The sequence below is a fragment of the Schistocerca nitens genome, chromosome 6 (genome assembly GCF_023898315.1).
Source record: "Schistocerca nitens isolate TAMUIC-IGC-003100 chromosome 6, iqSchNite1.1, whole genome shotgun sequence".
Taxonomy (NCBI): Eukaryota; Metazoa; Arthropoda; class Insecta; order Orthoptera; family Acrididae; genus Schistocerca; species Schistocerca nitens.
In genome coordinates, this window is record NC_064619.1 from 102393497 (window position 1) to 102409939 (window position 16443).

The 16443-nt window shown below is 43.5% G+C and overlaps 1 non-coding gene across 1 annotated transcript; it reads left to right on the plus strand.

Annotated features, from left to right (window-relative positions):
* Positions 1–5449: 5449 nt before the first annotated feature.
* Positions 5450–5524, plus strand: Trnap-cgg (transfer RNA proline (anticodon CGG)). Its single transcript has one exon. It is a non-coding gene; the product is annotated as a tRNA-Pro (tRNA).
* Positions 5525–16443: the final 10919 nt, after the last annotated feature.

A 16443-nucleotide genomic window follows, 5' to 3' on the forward strand; every position in this document is an offset into this window, starting at 1 on the left:
TCTGATAAGTGTTCTACCAATAAATCGCGTTGTTGGATTCATCTTCCCTGCAATATTTCTTTATGTGTTATTTCCAATTTAAGTTGTACGTATTCGTATTTCCTAGGTATTAAGTTGAGATTACGGCCTTTACATTTGACTGATGCATCTTGTAACTGAAGTTTAACGGATTTCAGTTAGAACTCATGTTAATTAAGGTCAACTGCCAATTTTCGCACCAAATATATGCTTTTTCTACATCGTTATGTAATTACTTTTGGTTTTCTGATGACTTTATTAGGTGATAAACGAGAGCATCATCTGCAAGCAACCTAAAACGGCTGCTCAGATTGTATCCTAAATCGTTTACATAGATAAGGAGAAGCAGAGGGCTTACAACACTATCTTTGGGAATGCCAGAAATACTTATATTTTACTCGCTGACTTTCGATCAGTTACTACGAACTGTGGCCTCTTTGACAGGAAATCACCAATCCAGTCGAATGACCGAGACGATTTTCCGTAAGCACGCAATTTGATTACAAGTGGCTTGTGAGGGACAGTGACAAAAGTCTTCTGGAAATCCAAAAATACGGAAGCAGTTTGAATTGCATTTTCAGTAGTACTGAACACTTCGTGTGAGTAAAGGCTAGTTGTGTTTCTCAAGAACAATGTTTCCTAAATGAGCGTTTACTGTGTGCCAGCAAACCGTTCTCCTCAAGGTAATTTATTATGTTCGAAAACGATATATGCCCCAAAATCCTGCAGCATATCGACGTTAATGATATGGTTCCGTAATTTAGTGGATTACTGCTACTACCTATGTTGAATATTGGTGTGACTGTACAACTTTCCAATTTTTGGATACCGATCTTTCGTCGAAAGAGCGGCTGTATATGATTGTTCAGTATGAAGCTATTGCATCAGCGTACTCTGAAAGGAAGCTAAGTGGTATACGGTCTAAACCAGAAGACTTGCTCGTGTTACGTGGTTTAAGTTGCTCCACTATTCCGAGGATATCTACTTCTAGATTATTCATGCTGGCAACTATTCTTTATTCGAATTTTGGATAATTTACTTCGTCTTCTTTGTTGAAGGAATTTCAGAAGTGCATATTTAGTAACTACTCTTTACACTGTCATACATAGAATTTCGTTGCCATCGCGAAGGGAAGGTACGGATTATGTCTTTCCGCTTGCATAATTTACAAAACACCTGTATCTTTTTGGATTTTCTGCCACGTTTCGAGACAAAGTTTTGTTGTGGAAACTGCAATAGGCATTTTGCATTGAGGTCGGCGCTAATTTGGACCTTATGTAAAAGATCGCCAATCTTGGAGACTTTAAACCTGGAACTCTTTTCTCGTTGTTTTTGCAACCGTGTTCTGACCTGTTTTGTGTACCAGGATCGATCAGATCAATCGTTTATTAATTTTTTTGATATAAATCTCTTAAATACTGTTGACACTATTTCTCTTAATTCAAGGAACATCTGGTCTACACTTAGAGTACACCGTTAATTTGGAACGAGCGGAGATAACCTCTCAGGAAGGCATCAAATGAATTTTTATCTGCTTTTTGAATACGTATAATTTTAGTTTATTTTTGGAGAATCTGGGAGTTACGGTTTTCAGTCTCGCTACGACAATGATATGTTCACTATTCCGTGTATTTGTTTTGATGCACGTTATTAGTTCAGACTATATGTTGCTAAGAGGTCAAGTGTGTTTCCATAACAGTTTGCTGTTCGAGTGGGCTCGTAGAGTTATTACTTGAAACAATTTTCAGAAAATGCGTTTAGCGCAATTTCGGACGAAGTTTTATACCTACCTCCGGATTTACAGTTTTTGCCAACATATCGATAGTAAATTGAAATCACCACCAACTATAATTGTGTGAGTGGGGTACGTGTTTGAAACTAGACTCAAGTTTTCTTTGAACCTTTCAGCAGCTCTATCATCTGAGTTGGGAGTTCTGTAAAAGGATACAATTACTACTTTTTCCGCTTGACAAGAATGATCTCTACCCACGCTAACTCGTAGGAAATATGTACCTCAACTTCACTACAAGATAAACTACTTCTAACAGCAATAAACATACCACTCCCAATTGTATTTAGTGTATTCTTTCTGAACACTGTTAGATCCTTAACAAAAATTTCGGATGAACTTATCTCCGGGTGTAACAACCTTTCAGTGCCTATAACCACTTGAGCATCAGTTCTTTCTATTAGCAGTTGGAGCTCTGGAACTTCCGAACACAGCTACGACAATTTACTACTGTTATCCTGATGACTTCTATATATACGCTCTTCCTGTGTTTGACCTGCAGCCTCTGAGACTGAGCCATGGAAACTGAAGCCCTTTTTATATTTCCCCAAGGCCCACTAACTTCGAAAACTGTCTAGTCCACGCCTTACAGCCCCTGCCACACAGCCTTCTGTGTGTAATCGACTCCTGACCTATACAGCGGTACCCAAAACCCAACTAACTTAGGGAGCAAATCGAGGACGGTCCCCAATCGCTCATGTTGATTATGTTGCAAATGATGATCTCGCCCTTCATCTCGCTAGCGAAACTAGCCGTCTGACTACTTCTGATAGCCTCTAGAAACCAGAGAAAATCTCTTCCGATATAAGGCGTAATACGTCATTGGTCCTAAGTGAGCCACCACCTGCACCTGACGGGGTCCAGGATTCGATTCCCGGCTGAGTTGGGGATTTAGTCTGCCCAGGGACTGGCTGTTTGTGTTGTCCTCATCGTTCCATTATCATCATCATCATTCGTGATGTCGTACGGGCGCTGAAGACCGCGCAGTTAAGCGCCCCACAAATTAAACATCATCATTATCACCTGCAGCTGATTGCACCCTATGCTCTTCATAACATCCAGAAGGATCCATCCTGTTTCTAGAACGACTCCATCCTGTATGCACACGGAATGCACATTGGCTTTCTTCCAATCCTTCATAGCCATGTTCCTAAGGTGCCCTTTTCCTTTTTTTTTTTTATTTGGACACCAGTCTTCTGAATGGTTAGATGCGGCCCAACAGGAATTCCTATCCAGTGCCAACATCTTCATCTCGCAGTAGCAATTGCAACCTACGTCCTCAATTATCTGCCGGATCTAGTTCAATCTCTGTCTTCCTCTACAGTTTTTGCTCTCTACAGCTCTCTATAGTACCACAGAAATCATTCCCTCGTGTCGTAAAAGACGTCCTATCATCCTGTCCCTTCACATTATCACTGTTTTCCACAGATTCCTTTCCTCTCCGATTCTGTGCGAAACCTCTGCGCCGGCCGCGGTGGTCTAGCGGTTCTGGCGCTGCAGTCCGGAACCGCGGGACTGCTACGGTCGCAGGTTCGAATCCTGCCTCGGGCATGGGTGTGTGTGATGTCCTTAGGTTAGTTAGGTTTAAGTAGTTCTAAGTTCTAGGGGACTTATGACCTAAGATGTTGAGTCCCATAGTCCTCAGAGCCATTTGAACCATTTTTGAAACCTCTGCACTCGTTACCTTATCAGTCCACCTAATTTTCAATATTTGGCTTTAGCACCACATCTCAAATGGTTCAATTCTCTTCTCTTCCGGTTTTCCCACAGCCCATCCTTCACCACGATACATTGCTGTACTCCAGACATCCATTCTCCGAAATTTCTTCCCCAAATTAAGGCCTATGTTTGATAGTAGTAGACTTAACATGGCCCAGGAATGCCCTTTTCGCCATCGCTAGTCTGCATTTGATGTCCTGCTTGCTCCGTCCGTCATTGGTTTTGCTACTGCCAAGGCAGCAAAATACCTTAGTTTCATCTACTTTGTGACCATCAATCCTGATGTTTAGTTTGTCACTGTTCTCATTTCTGCTGCTTCTCAATACTTTCTTCTTTCATCGATTTACTCTTACTCCATATTCTGTACTCTAGATTGTTCATTCTATTCAGCAGATCATGAAATTCCTCTTCACTTTCACTCAGGTTAGCAATGTCATCAGCGAATCGTATCACTGATATCTTTTCATCTTGAATTTTAATTCCACTCCTGAAACTTTCTTTTATTTCCATCATTCCTTATTCGATGCACTGATTGGACAGTAGGAGAGAAAGACTACATCACTGTCTTACACCATTTTTAGTCCGAGCACTTCGTTCTTGGTCGTCCACTCTTATTATTCCCTTTCGGCTTTTGTACATATCGTGCTAGTTTCTTCATCTGTGACTAGAACTTGCAACCTACACCTCAATTATTTGCTGGATGTATTCCAATCTCTGTCTTCCTCTACATTTTTTGCCCTCTACAGCTCCCTCTACTACGATGGAAGTCATTCCCTGGCGTCTTAACGGATGTACTATCATCCTGTCCCATCTCCTTGTCAGCGTTTTCCTCATACACCTTTCCTCTCTGATTCTGCACAGAACCACCTCATTTGTTACCTTATCGGTCAACCTAATTTTCAGTATTCGGCTGTAGTACCACATGTCAGATGGTTCGATTCTTTTCTGTTAGGGTTTTCCCACAGTCCCTGTTCAACTACCATAGAATGATATGCGCCACACGTACATTCTCAGAAATTTATTCCTCAAACTATGGCCTATGTTTGATATTAGTTGTCATCTCTTGGCCAGGAATGCCCCTTTTCCCAAAGCTAGGCTTCGTTTGATGTCTTCCTTGCTCAATCCGTCACTGGTAATTTTGCTGCTTAGGAAGTAGAATTCCTTAACTTCATCTATTTCATGACCATGAATTTTGATGTCAAGTTCCCCACTTTTTTTTTATTTCTGCTACCTATGATTACATTCGCCTTTAATCGATTTACTCTCAATGTATATTGTATACCCATTATACTGTTCATTCCATTCAGCAGATCATTTAATTCTCCTTCACTTTCACTCAAGACAATGACGACATTAATGAATCGTACAACAATGATTTTTCAAAGTTCTGATGGAACATTATACATCCCTTCTGCCTTATTTGATTTTAAGTTTCCAGAATGAGATTTTCACTCTGCAGCGGAGTGTGCGCTGATATGAAACTTCCTGGCAGATTAAAACTGTGTGACCGACCGAGACTCGAGTGCTAGTTCTGCAGGTTCGCAGGAGAGCTTCTGTAAAGTTTGGAAGGTAGGAGACGAGGTACTGGCAGAAGTAAAGCTGTGAGTACCGGGCGTGAGTCGTGCTTCGGTAGCTCAGTTGGTAGAGCACTTGCCCGCGAAAGGCAAAGGTCCCGAGTTCGAGTCTCGGTCGGGCACACAGTTTTAATCTGCCAGGAAGTTTCATATCAGCGCACACTCCGCTGCAGAGTGAAAATCTCATTCTGGAAACATCCCCCAGGCTGTGGCTAAGCCATGTCTCCGCAATATCCATTCTTTCAGGAGTGCTATTTCTGCAAGGTTCGCAGGAGAGCTTCTGTAAAGTTTGGAAGGTAGGAGACGAGGTACTGGCAGAAGTAAAGCTGTGAGTACCGGGCGTGAGTCGTGCTTCGGTAGCTCAGTTGGTAGAGCACTTGCCCGCGGAAGGCAAAGGTCCCGAGTTCGAGTCTCGGTCGGGCACACAGTTTTAATCTGCCAGGAAGTTTCATATCAGCGCACACTCCGCTGCAGAGTGAAAATCTCATTCTGGAAACATCCCCCAGGCTGTGGCTAAGCCATGTCTCCGCAATATCCATTCTTTCAGGAGTGCTATTTCTGCAAGGTTCGCAGGAGAGCTTCTGTAAAGTTTGGAAGGTAGGAGACGAGGTACTGGCAGAAGTAAAGCTGTGAGTACCGGGCGTGAGTCGTGCTTCGGTAGCTCAGTTGGTAGAGCACATGCCCACGAAAGGCAAAGGTCCCGAGTTCGAGTCTCGGTCGGGCACACAGTTTTAATCTGCCAGGAAGTTTGATTTTAAGTAGTCCAAAGGTCCCTTAAATTCTGATGCTAATACTGGATCCATATCTCTTCTAAAGCGAGTTCTGTCTCTTCTTCTATCACATCAGACAAATCATCCCCTACAATGCTGTAGTATACAGAGAAGTTGCAGCATTAGAAAATTGTAGCGAAATGCAGGAAGATCTGCAGCGGATAGGCACTTGGTGCAGGGAGTGGCAACTGTCCCTTAACATAGACAAATGTGATGTATTGCGAATACATAGAAAGAAGGATCCTTTATTGTATGATTATATGATAGCGGAACAAACACTGGTAGCAGTTACTTCTGTAAAATATCTGGGAGTATGCGTGCGGAACGATTTGAAGTGGAATGATCATATAAAATTAATTGTTGGTAAGGCGGGTACCAGGTTGAGATTCATTGGGACAGTGCTTAGAAAATGTAGTCCAGCAACAAAGGAGGTGGCTTACAAAACACTCGTTCGACCTATACTTGAGTATTGCTCATCAGTGTGGGATCCGTACCAGATCAGGTTGACGGAGGAGATAGAGAAGATCCAAAGAAGAGCGGCGCGTTTCGTCACAGGGTTATTTGGTAACCGTGATAGCGTTACGGAGATGTTTAATAAACTCAAGTGGCAGACTCTGCAAGAGAGGCGCTCTGCATCGCGGTGTAGCTTGCTCGCCAGGTTTCGAGAGGGTGCGTTTCTGGATGAGGTATCGAGTATATTGCTTCCCCCTACTTATACCTCCCGAGGAGATCACGAATGTAAAATTAGAGAGATTAGAGCGCGCACGGAGGCTTTCAGACAGTCGTTCTTCCCGCGAACCATACGCGACTGGAACAGGAAAGAGAGGTAATGACAGTGGCACGTAAAGTGCCCTCCGCCACACACCGTTGGATGGCTTGCGGAGTATGAATGTAGATGTAGATGTAGAGTCTTTCAATGTACTCTTTTCTCCTATCCGCTCTCACTTCTGAATTTGACAGTAGAGTATCCAGTGTACTCTTAATGTTACCTATCTTGCTTTTAATGTCACCGAAGGTTGTTTTGACTTTCCTATATGCTTAGTGAGTCTATCTGACAATCGTTTCTTTTTCTATTTCTACATTTTTCAAGATGCTACCTCGTCTTACCTTAACTGCACTTCCTACAATGAAGCGCCAAAGAAACTTGAAACACAAGATATGGCTATCAAGTCCGTAATTAATATGGTAATGCTCTACCATTCAAAGTTCACTGTCTGTACAACATAGTTTCACTCGAAAAGCAGCCTGAAATTATGCAAGTCCGACCAACTGATTTTCACGTTTCAACAGTCACAGAACCACAACTATTCGCGAGTGATACACTCAGTCGTTTCAGTGGTCTTCTTCGAAAGAAGTGCTCGACAAAGTATTCCATGCCGGGCACCAAATATGCCACGCGGAATTGTTACTACGACCAGAAAGTTCACACGCTAATAACTTTCAAACTATCTAATTTAGAAACACCGAACTTTAAACAAAATATTCGTAACTCCAGTCACTTCGGTCACAAGGTATTGGAACCTCAATTAACTCACTATTTCTCCATTTTTCAGGGTATTCTTACGGAGGTACCTAAAATGGCGTTATCCGTAGGCCAGTTAGCAAGCGACTATCTCGAACTGTTCTACTCATGCCCAATCCACTATATTCGCGCGGGAAACCTTAATTCTGATTGGCTGTTGATCTAAACAGCCAATCAGAATGTTCCTTCCAGATCATTCCCGCGGCAAAACTTGGCTTATCCAATCAATAATCTGTTAGTAATTAACGTCATTAAAACTTCAGTTTCTCGTATATTGTCTAATTAAATAAACAAAGCACCAATTATTCTCCAAATTGATAAATAAACTTATTTCGCCTCTAGCTTTCATTCTGGATGCTTTTATACTAAAGCAAGCTCACACCGACATGCGTCATCTGAATCATTGTGCACCATAACTTTCCTACATTCTATTTGTACAAGTTATTATGAAACGCCAGCCAAGGTGGCCGAGCGGTTCTAGGCGCTTTAGTCCGGAACCGCGCGACTGCTACGGTCGCAGGTTGGATCCTGCCTCGGGCATGGATGTGTGTGACGTCCTTAGGTTAGTTAGGTTTAAGTAGTTCTAAGTTCTAGAGGACTGCTGACCTCAGATGTTAAGTCCCATAGTGCTCAGAGCCATTTGAACCATTTATTATGAAACATGATATATTAAGTTTTAACGAATGTTCCACATACACTCTCTCAATCATCTCCGGCACTACAATAAATAAAAATCTGAAATTTTGACAGCATCATTCCATTAATGACAAAAGGCTGTGTACCAAATTTGAACCAAATCGGATAATTAATATGGATTATTTAGATTCGTAGAGGTTATGAATCTTCATATTGACTGTTACGCTATGCAGTTCTCACAAAAAAACATAGCCATCCTGTAGCCACCGTACCAAACAGTTGCGTCCCTTACTGCAACGAATGTTATCTCGTAATAACTTGCTATGATACGATGCGTATTCACATACAGAGGTGTATAAACAGGAAAAATACGGTGTTGCGGTCGGTAGCGCCTAGTTAAGTTGTTATATCGGTTACTGCTGCTATAGTGGCAGGTTATCAAGATTTAAATGAGTGTGAACATGCTGTCATAGTCGGCGCACGAGCGATCGAACACAGCATCTTCGAAGTAGCGATGGAATTGGGACGTACCGTGAGTTTCAGGAATCCGGTAAAACATCAAATCACAGACATCGCTGTGGCCGGAAAAAGATCCTGCAAGATCGGGACCAACGACGACTGAAGAGAATCGTTCAGTAGAAAAGACGTATAATTCTTCCGCAAATTACTGCAGATTTCAGTGCTGAGCCATCAACCAGTGTCAGCGTTCGAACCATTCAACGAAACATCGTCGATATGGGCTTTCGGAACCGAAGGCCCACTAGTGTACCATTGAAGACTGGAAGACACAATACCGGGCCCTTAAACACCGACAGTGGCCTTTTGATGAGTGGAAACATGTTGCCTGGTCCAACGAGTCTCATTTCAAATTCTATCGATTTTGTATGGTATGGAGACAGGCTCATGAATCCATGGAGCGTGCAGGGCAGCAGAGTACTGTTCAAGCAGGTGGAGGCTCCGTAACGGTGTGGAACGTGTGCGGATAGAGTGCATGGTACCCCTGATACGTTCAGATACGACGCTGTCAGGTGACACGTATATAAGCATCCTGTCTGATCACATGCATCCATTCATGTCCATTGTGCATCCCGACGGACTTGGGCAGTTCCAGCAGGACGACACCTCACACTATAAGAATTGCTCCGGAGTGGCTCCATTAACACTCTTTTGAGTTTAACGACCTCTGCTGGACACCAAACTCCGCAGAAATGAACATTATGAAGCATATCTGAGATGCCTTTCAACGTTCTGTTCAGAAGAGATCTGCACCCTCTCGTACTCTTACGGATTTTGGACATCCCCGCTAGAGTCATGGTGTCACCTCCCTCCAGAACTACTTCAGACATTAGTCGAGTCCACACGACGGCGTGTTACGGCATTTGCGCGTGCTCACGGAGGCCCTACACGATACTGAGTAGGTGTACCAGTTTCTTTGACTCTTCAGTTTATTTATCTCATTCTTCATTGATTTGTATTTCGTTATTCCTTAATTCATAGGTCAGCGGAATTGTTTCTTCTATTACCCACGGTTTCTCTGCAGTAACCTTCTTTGTACCTATGTTTTGCTTTCCAGCTTCTGTGTTTGCCCTTTTCAGAGATGTCCATTCCTCTTCACCTGTGCTGCCTACTGAACGTATTTCTTATTGCGGTATCTATAGCCTTAGAGAACTTCAAATGTATCTTGTCATTGCTTAGTACATCAGTATCCCACTTGTATGCGTATTGATTGTTCCTGTCTAATCTCTTAAGCTTCAGCCTAAACTTCGTTACTACTGCATTCCGTAATCTCTGCCTGACCATGATGTAACGAAGCTGAAATCTTGTTGCATCGCCCGTCCTTTTCCAAGTATACCTCCTCCTCCTGCGATTATTGTTCATAGTATTCGCTATTATTAGCTGAAATTTATTACAGAACTGTTTTAGTCCTTATACCCCCTTATTCCTTTTCTCAAACCCATATTCTCCATTAGTTTTTTTTTTCTTTACTCCTGTCCCTAGAGCTCTATTCCAGTCCTCCATGATTAATAGATTTTCATTTCCCTTTACGTACTCAATATCCTCATATACTTACTCTATCTCTTTAGCTTAGCCTGTGACGTCGGCATGTATACCGAAACCATCTTTGTCGCTGTTGGTTGGTTGTCGACTCTGAAACAATCCTGTCACTGATCTGTTCACAGTAACACATTCACCGCCCAACCTTCCCAGTCATAACTAATCTTACTGCTGTTATAACGCTGGTGACAGTACTCTATACTAATCTGACCCTAAATCCTTGTCTTCTTTCCGCTTCGCCTTACTGGATCGTACTATATCTATATTGAGCCCATGCATGTCCTTTTTCAAATTTTCTGGCTTCCCTGCCACGTTAAAGCTTGTGACGTTCAACGCCCCGACTCGTGGAAAGGTATCTTGTCGTTGGATATTCAATCCATTTCCCATTCTCATCCCCCCCCCCCCCCACCTTGCAGTCCTTTCCCAGAGATCCGACTGGGGACTATTCCGGAACTCCTGGCAATGGAGATATCATCAAGATACTTTTTCAGTTACAGCCCATGTCTCCTGAGGGTAACGTGCCTTTCATGCAGTGGTTTCTATTACCTTCTGTATCCTCATGCCGTTGATCGTGGCTAGATTTTCCGCCTTTAGGGGCAGTTTCCTTTCCCAATTATACGAGAATGCCTTGAACCTCTCACCGCTCCTCCGCTCTCTTTGACATGACCATAGGCAGAATGGGGGGACTTCGTATGCTGGAAGTCTTCAGCCATCTTTTCTGATTATTTTTACTCAAAATCTAAACAGTGTCACGGTCCGAACTCGGGCCGAGGACGTTTTGATTTCAAATCAAAGACGCTACTCTTAGACGACTTAGTGTGTTTACTTTGTTCTGTAATGTCAGTGTAGGAACGGGCGTCGCTGTAACAACCGTGTGATTAAAGTTAAAGAAGCAGTCGAGAGGGCTAGTATTCATTATAGAGCAGATAAATAAATGTTAGCGTCTCACATAGAGAGTGAACTGACGTCACTTAGCTCCAGTAAGATCAACGTAGAGGGAGTATGGGCAAAGTTGAAGCAGACTGCAAGTCGTGGACTGGAGAGCTATGTGCCTAGCAAGTCGATAAAGAATGGAAAACGTCCATCATGGTTTAATAACGAAATTCGGAAGACGTTTAGGAAGCAGAGGCTGTTGCGAAGTCAGCTCAAAAGAGGAAACACAAATGACGACAAGCCAGAGGTTAATAGAGATCTATGCGCAAAGCGTGCAACAGCTACCACCCTAATACCTTAGCAACAGATCTGGCAGACAACCCGAGAGAACCCTGGTCCTACGTAAAATCTATGAGTGTGTCTAAGGCTTCCATTCTGTCACTTGTTGACCAGTCTGGTTTGACATTTGAAGACAGCAAAACGAAAGCCGAAGTTTAAAATTTCGCTTTCAAGAAGACGTTCACACAATATCATAGAAACACAACGATATTTGACATCGGACAGACTCTTATACGCACGACACAGTAATAAGCACCCCGACGTAGAGAACCAACTGAAAGGTTTTTCCGCGAATCACCCGCCCAGCACGAAGTCCCAAGCGACTGGACCAGAGAGCAGGTGACTCCTGTATATAAACGGACCCGCAAAATCACAGAACAATGTAAATAACTCAGTGGGCTGGAAACTCGTAAAACATATTCTCAATTCGAATGTAATACAATGATCAGTGTGGTTTCAAAAAGTATCGCTCGTGCGAACTCTGTTTGCCCTTTTCTTACCTGTATCATGTTTACAATGGATGAAGGCCAGAGGCAGATTCCATATTCCTAGACTTCCGAAAAGCGTTTGATACAGTGCTCGAATGTGAAATAAGTTCACAGATACGTGAGTGGCTAGAGAACATTTTCAGTAAGAGAACCCAGTATGTTATCCTCGACGGCGAGTATTCGTCAGAGACAAGAATATCGTCAGGAGCACTCCAGGGAAGTGTGGTAGGACCGCTGCAGTTCTTCATATTCATAAATGCTTTGGCGGACGCGGTGGGCAGTAATCTTCGGTTGTTTGCTGATGAGGCTGTGTCGATGTTGAGTCACTGTAGGAACATACAGCACGACGTACAGAAAATTTATAGTAGGTGTGATGGATGGCAGCAAGCTCTAAATGTGGGAAAATGTAAGTTAATGCGGATGAGAAAGAAAAAGAAAATTGTCGACTTCGGATACAAGATAAGCAGTGTTCTGCGTGTACAGTCACGTCGTTTAAATATCTAGGTGTAACGTTACAAAGCAGCATGACATGGAACGAGCATACGAGGACTTTGGAGGACATGACGAATGTTCGACTCTGGTTTGTTAGGAGAATTTTAGCTTCAAAATGGTTCAAATGGCTCTGAGCACTATAGGACTTAACATCTGTGGTCATCAGTCCCCTAGAACTTAGAACTACTTAAACCTAACTAACCTAAGGACATCACACACGTCCATGCCCGAGGCAGGATTCGAGCCTGCGACCGTAGCGGCCACGCGGTTCCAGACTGAAGCGCCTAGAACCGCACGGCCACACCGGCCGGCAGAATTTTAGGAAAGTGTATCCTCTGTATATGAGACCGCATACACGACGCTAGTGCGACCTTTTCTTGAGAACTGTTTGAGTGTTTTGGATCCCCACCGGTTGGATTGAAAGAAGACATCGAAGCAATTCAGGGGCGAGCCGCTAGATTTGATACCGGCAGTTTCGATAAGCATGCATGTTTTACGGATATCCTTCGGAATCTCCAATTGAAATACCTAGAGGGAAGGAGAAGTTCTTTTCGATTAACACTACTGAGAAAGTTTAGAGAACCGGAATTTTTTAGCTGACTGCAAAATGATTCAACTGCCACCAGCACGAATTGCGCGTAAAGACCACAGAGATTAGATACGAGATATCAGGGCACATACGGATGCATGCAGATAGTCGTTTTTCCCTCGCAGAAGAAAACATTAGTAGTGGTACAGGGCACCTTCTGCCACGCGCCTTGTAGAGGACTGCTAAGTGTCTCTGCAGATGTAGATGACTTTTCAAGACATTATACTTGATACTGGCGTGAATACGCACGAATATAAACTGAACCCTATGTAACTTTTTGGGCATAAAGATGTAGGATAGTGCTGTGATGCGTGTTGTTTGCATGCGATTTTATTTACCGACATTTGAGCTTACAAAATTATATTAACACAATGCCGTCCGGCAGTACTACAGTGGTGTCGTGCGCGAAATAGCGGTCAACGGCCGGCGACACCGCAGTGGTGTCGTGTGCATAGTATCGAGCAGTGGCTGGCGACACTACAGTGGTGTCCTGAGCATAGTATCGAGCAGTGGCTGGCGACAGCACTGTAGTATCTTTTGCATTCTGTTGGTGTTTTGTTCAGGTAACAATAATTTATACACGTCAATAGGTTGTTTGTCTCTGTAAGTACTTGTGCCCTTTCATCATGGCGGACGAAAGAAAGAAAAGGATTATTTACGATGAATGAGCTGACGTCTTGTCTGACGATCCGGACAACTTGGCGTATTCGGAACAAGACACTGGATATCAAACAACTTAAAGTGAATCAGAATCGTAGGAAGATAGTGAAATACGTCCAAGAAGATTTCGGCGAACGCTACGGTTGCCACCTGATTCGTCAGAATCAGACGAAAAAGGAAGTGTACAGTGGTGAGACTTTGATTTACCGAGGACCAATAACAAATTTGAAGGATCCGCGGGTCCAAATATATTTCCCAAACAAACACATAGCGGCGAGGATACCGTAGAATTATACATTGGAACGATCTATTTGAATATATTAGCAACGAAACCATCAAGTACTACAGTCAAAATAGCAACAGAAGGAAACTGGAATTAAAACTGCCAAATTTGTCGACGTTATGGGACCCGATCTCATAAAATGATTTGGGTCTGCTATCCTGATGGGAATTGTAAAGGATGGACGATTATTGGTCAACAAATCCGTTGACAGGCACACCCGTATACCGCAAGATGACATCCCGCAACCGATTCAAAAAAAATTCTATCATTTTTACATTTTTCCGACATCAACAATAAACCGGATAATGCAGACCAGCTTGTCAAAGTGCAATTCGTAATTGATTATTTTTCCAAAAAGTTTAAATAAACGTTTAATCTAAGTCGAAGCATCTCAATTAATGAAGGTATTATACCGTGGTGTGAAGGGTTAAATTTTAAAGTTTAAAATCCGTCGAAAATTACGAAATAAGGGCATACTCATTCGGGTGCTGTTTGATTTGATTACGGGATCATTTCCTCATTCAAGATATGTTCCGGCACTGGACAGCCCATAGCAAAAACAGTAATGGAAATACTGACACCTTCCGATGGAAAGTGGCATCACCTCTGCATGGATAAATATTATAACAGTGTCGAAGTTGCAGAGGAGTTACTTGAAAATAAAATTCGAGTTTCTGGAATGATACGGCGAAATAGAGGATTTCCGGAAAATTAAAGGGCGCAAAAGTAAATGTGTTTGAAGCTTGTCATCAACGGAAAGGTGACAGGTGGCCGGTGACAAGCCGAGTAATCGCAATTAGCGCCGCCGGCTCCAAGAGAATAAATTTGTACGAGACGTGCGGACGGCAAAGTTATAAAGTACCAAATAAAAAATGGTTCAAATGGCTCTGAGCACTATGGGACTTAACATCTATGGTCATCAGTCCCCTACAACTTAGAACTTAAAACTACTTAAACCTACTTACCGAAGGACAGCACACAACACCCAGTCATCACGAGGCAAAGAAAATCCGTGACCCCGCCGGGAATCGAACCCGGGAACCCGGGAATCTGAAGCGAGAACGCTACCGCACGACCACGATCTGCGGACTGAAGTACCCAATACATGGCCTATTACACTACGTATGAAATTCTGCGGGATTGACTATAAAACGGTAATCGCTTAATGATTGTTGCTTGCAGAGCTTAATTTTCTTCCCTGTACACTTTGTGTCCTGCACGCTGCTAAGAAGAGTAGGAAGTTCACTGTTGCCTCTCTTTGAAGCCTCAGCGGACTGAAGAAAGAAAATCGTTTAGCGAGAGCCACTTGCCGGTAATGTTACTGCAGTAAGCAGTGTTATTAGAGTGAGCTACAGTTTCGTAGTGTCTAAACACCGCGCGGGGACGGCGTGGCAGGGCGGCGAGGTGGCCCGACGTGGAATTCAATTAGGTCTGCGAGCCCTCCGCCGGGCGGGCGGTAACAAGTTGGCGAGCTGCTGAAGGGCTTACGCAGCCGCACACATCCTCTTTGGAAGACCTATGACTCAATCTTGATAATGGATTCAATTGCATTACGGAGGAAGCCGCGAAATAAAAAGTGCGTGCAGAGGAGATTGAGGCAGAGCCCTGTCGGGATAATTAATTCTGCCGGCGCGAGCACGCACGCCCTGCGCCCACTACTTCAATTTGCTTATGGCGCTCGGTGCTCGGCGCAGGCCGCCGTTCTCCATCTCGTTAGCCTTGCCCTGGCAGCCGGTGTCCTGGTCTCGTTGCTGGGCGCGTATCCCAGCAGTGAGGCGGAGGGGTGGAGGGGGGGGGGGGGGCAGGAGGGCACCATTGTTCCGCGTCGCCGCCGCAGCCGCCGCAGCCGCCGCTGCTGCGCCTAATTCGAAGAAAAATTAGAGTACAAAGTGTGGGAAACTGTCTCGCCGCATTTGTCCCTCAGGTAAATGTGCCCTTGCCTGTTGTTCCACTGTTATGGAAAATGCACTGCGTCTCGAGGGGTACACTCACCTTGAGGAGAGATGCTGACGCTGTTTCTCTACCTCTGCACTGACGGCACAGAATTACATTCCTTTCATTCCGTTCACGTAATCTTCTCCTAATCACTTCAGAATCGCGAGGCTCTTCCATCTGTCACGTCTATTTATAGAAACCTATAAAGCATTAATATTTACGCTAAAATAAAGGAACAATTATATATTACAGCAACACAAATCTGTAGAAGAAACAGAAACAGAATAGCCAATGATAAAAATAAAGATAACGTGCAAAGTAGCTCTTCTTACCACTCGAAAAAAAAATTGCTCGTATCTGAATTAAGAAATGAAGATAACATGCTATTTACATGAATTCGTGAAAAGTTATAATAATCTCGACCTTATGAGTCAAATGAACTGTGTATGGCCAGAAATTTTTCGTTGTCCAGATAGAAAGATACTTTGCTTTTAACACTAAAAACAGAACAGAACTACCAGTGGTTCAAATGGTTCAAATGGCTCTGAGCACTTTGGGACTCAACATATGAGGTCATCAGTCCCCTAGAACTTAGAACTACTTAAACCTAACTAATCTAAGGACATCACACACATCCATGCTCGAGGCAGGATTTCGAACCTGCGGCCGTAGCGGTCGCGCGGTTCCAGACTGAAGAGCCT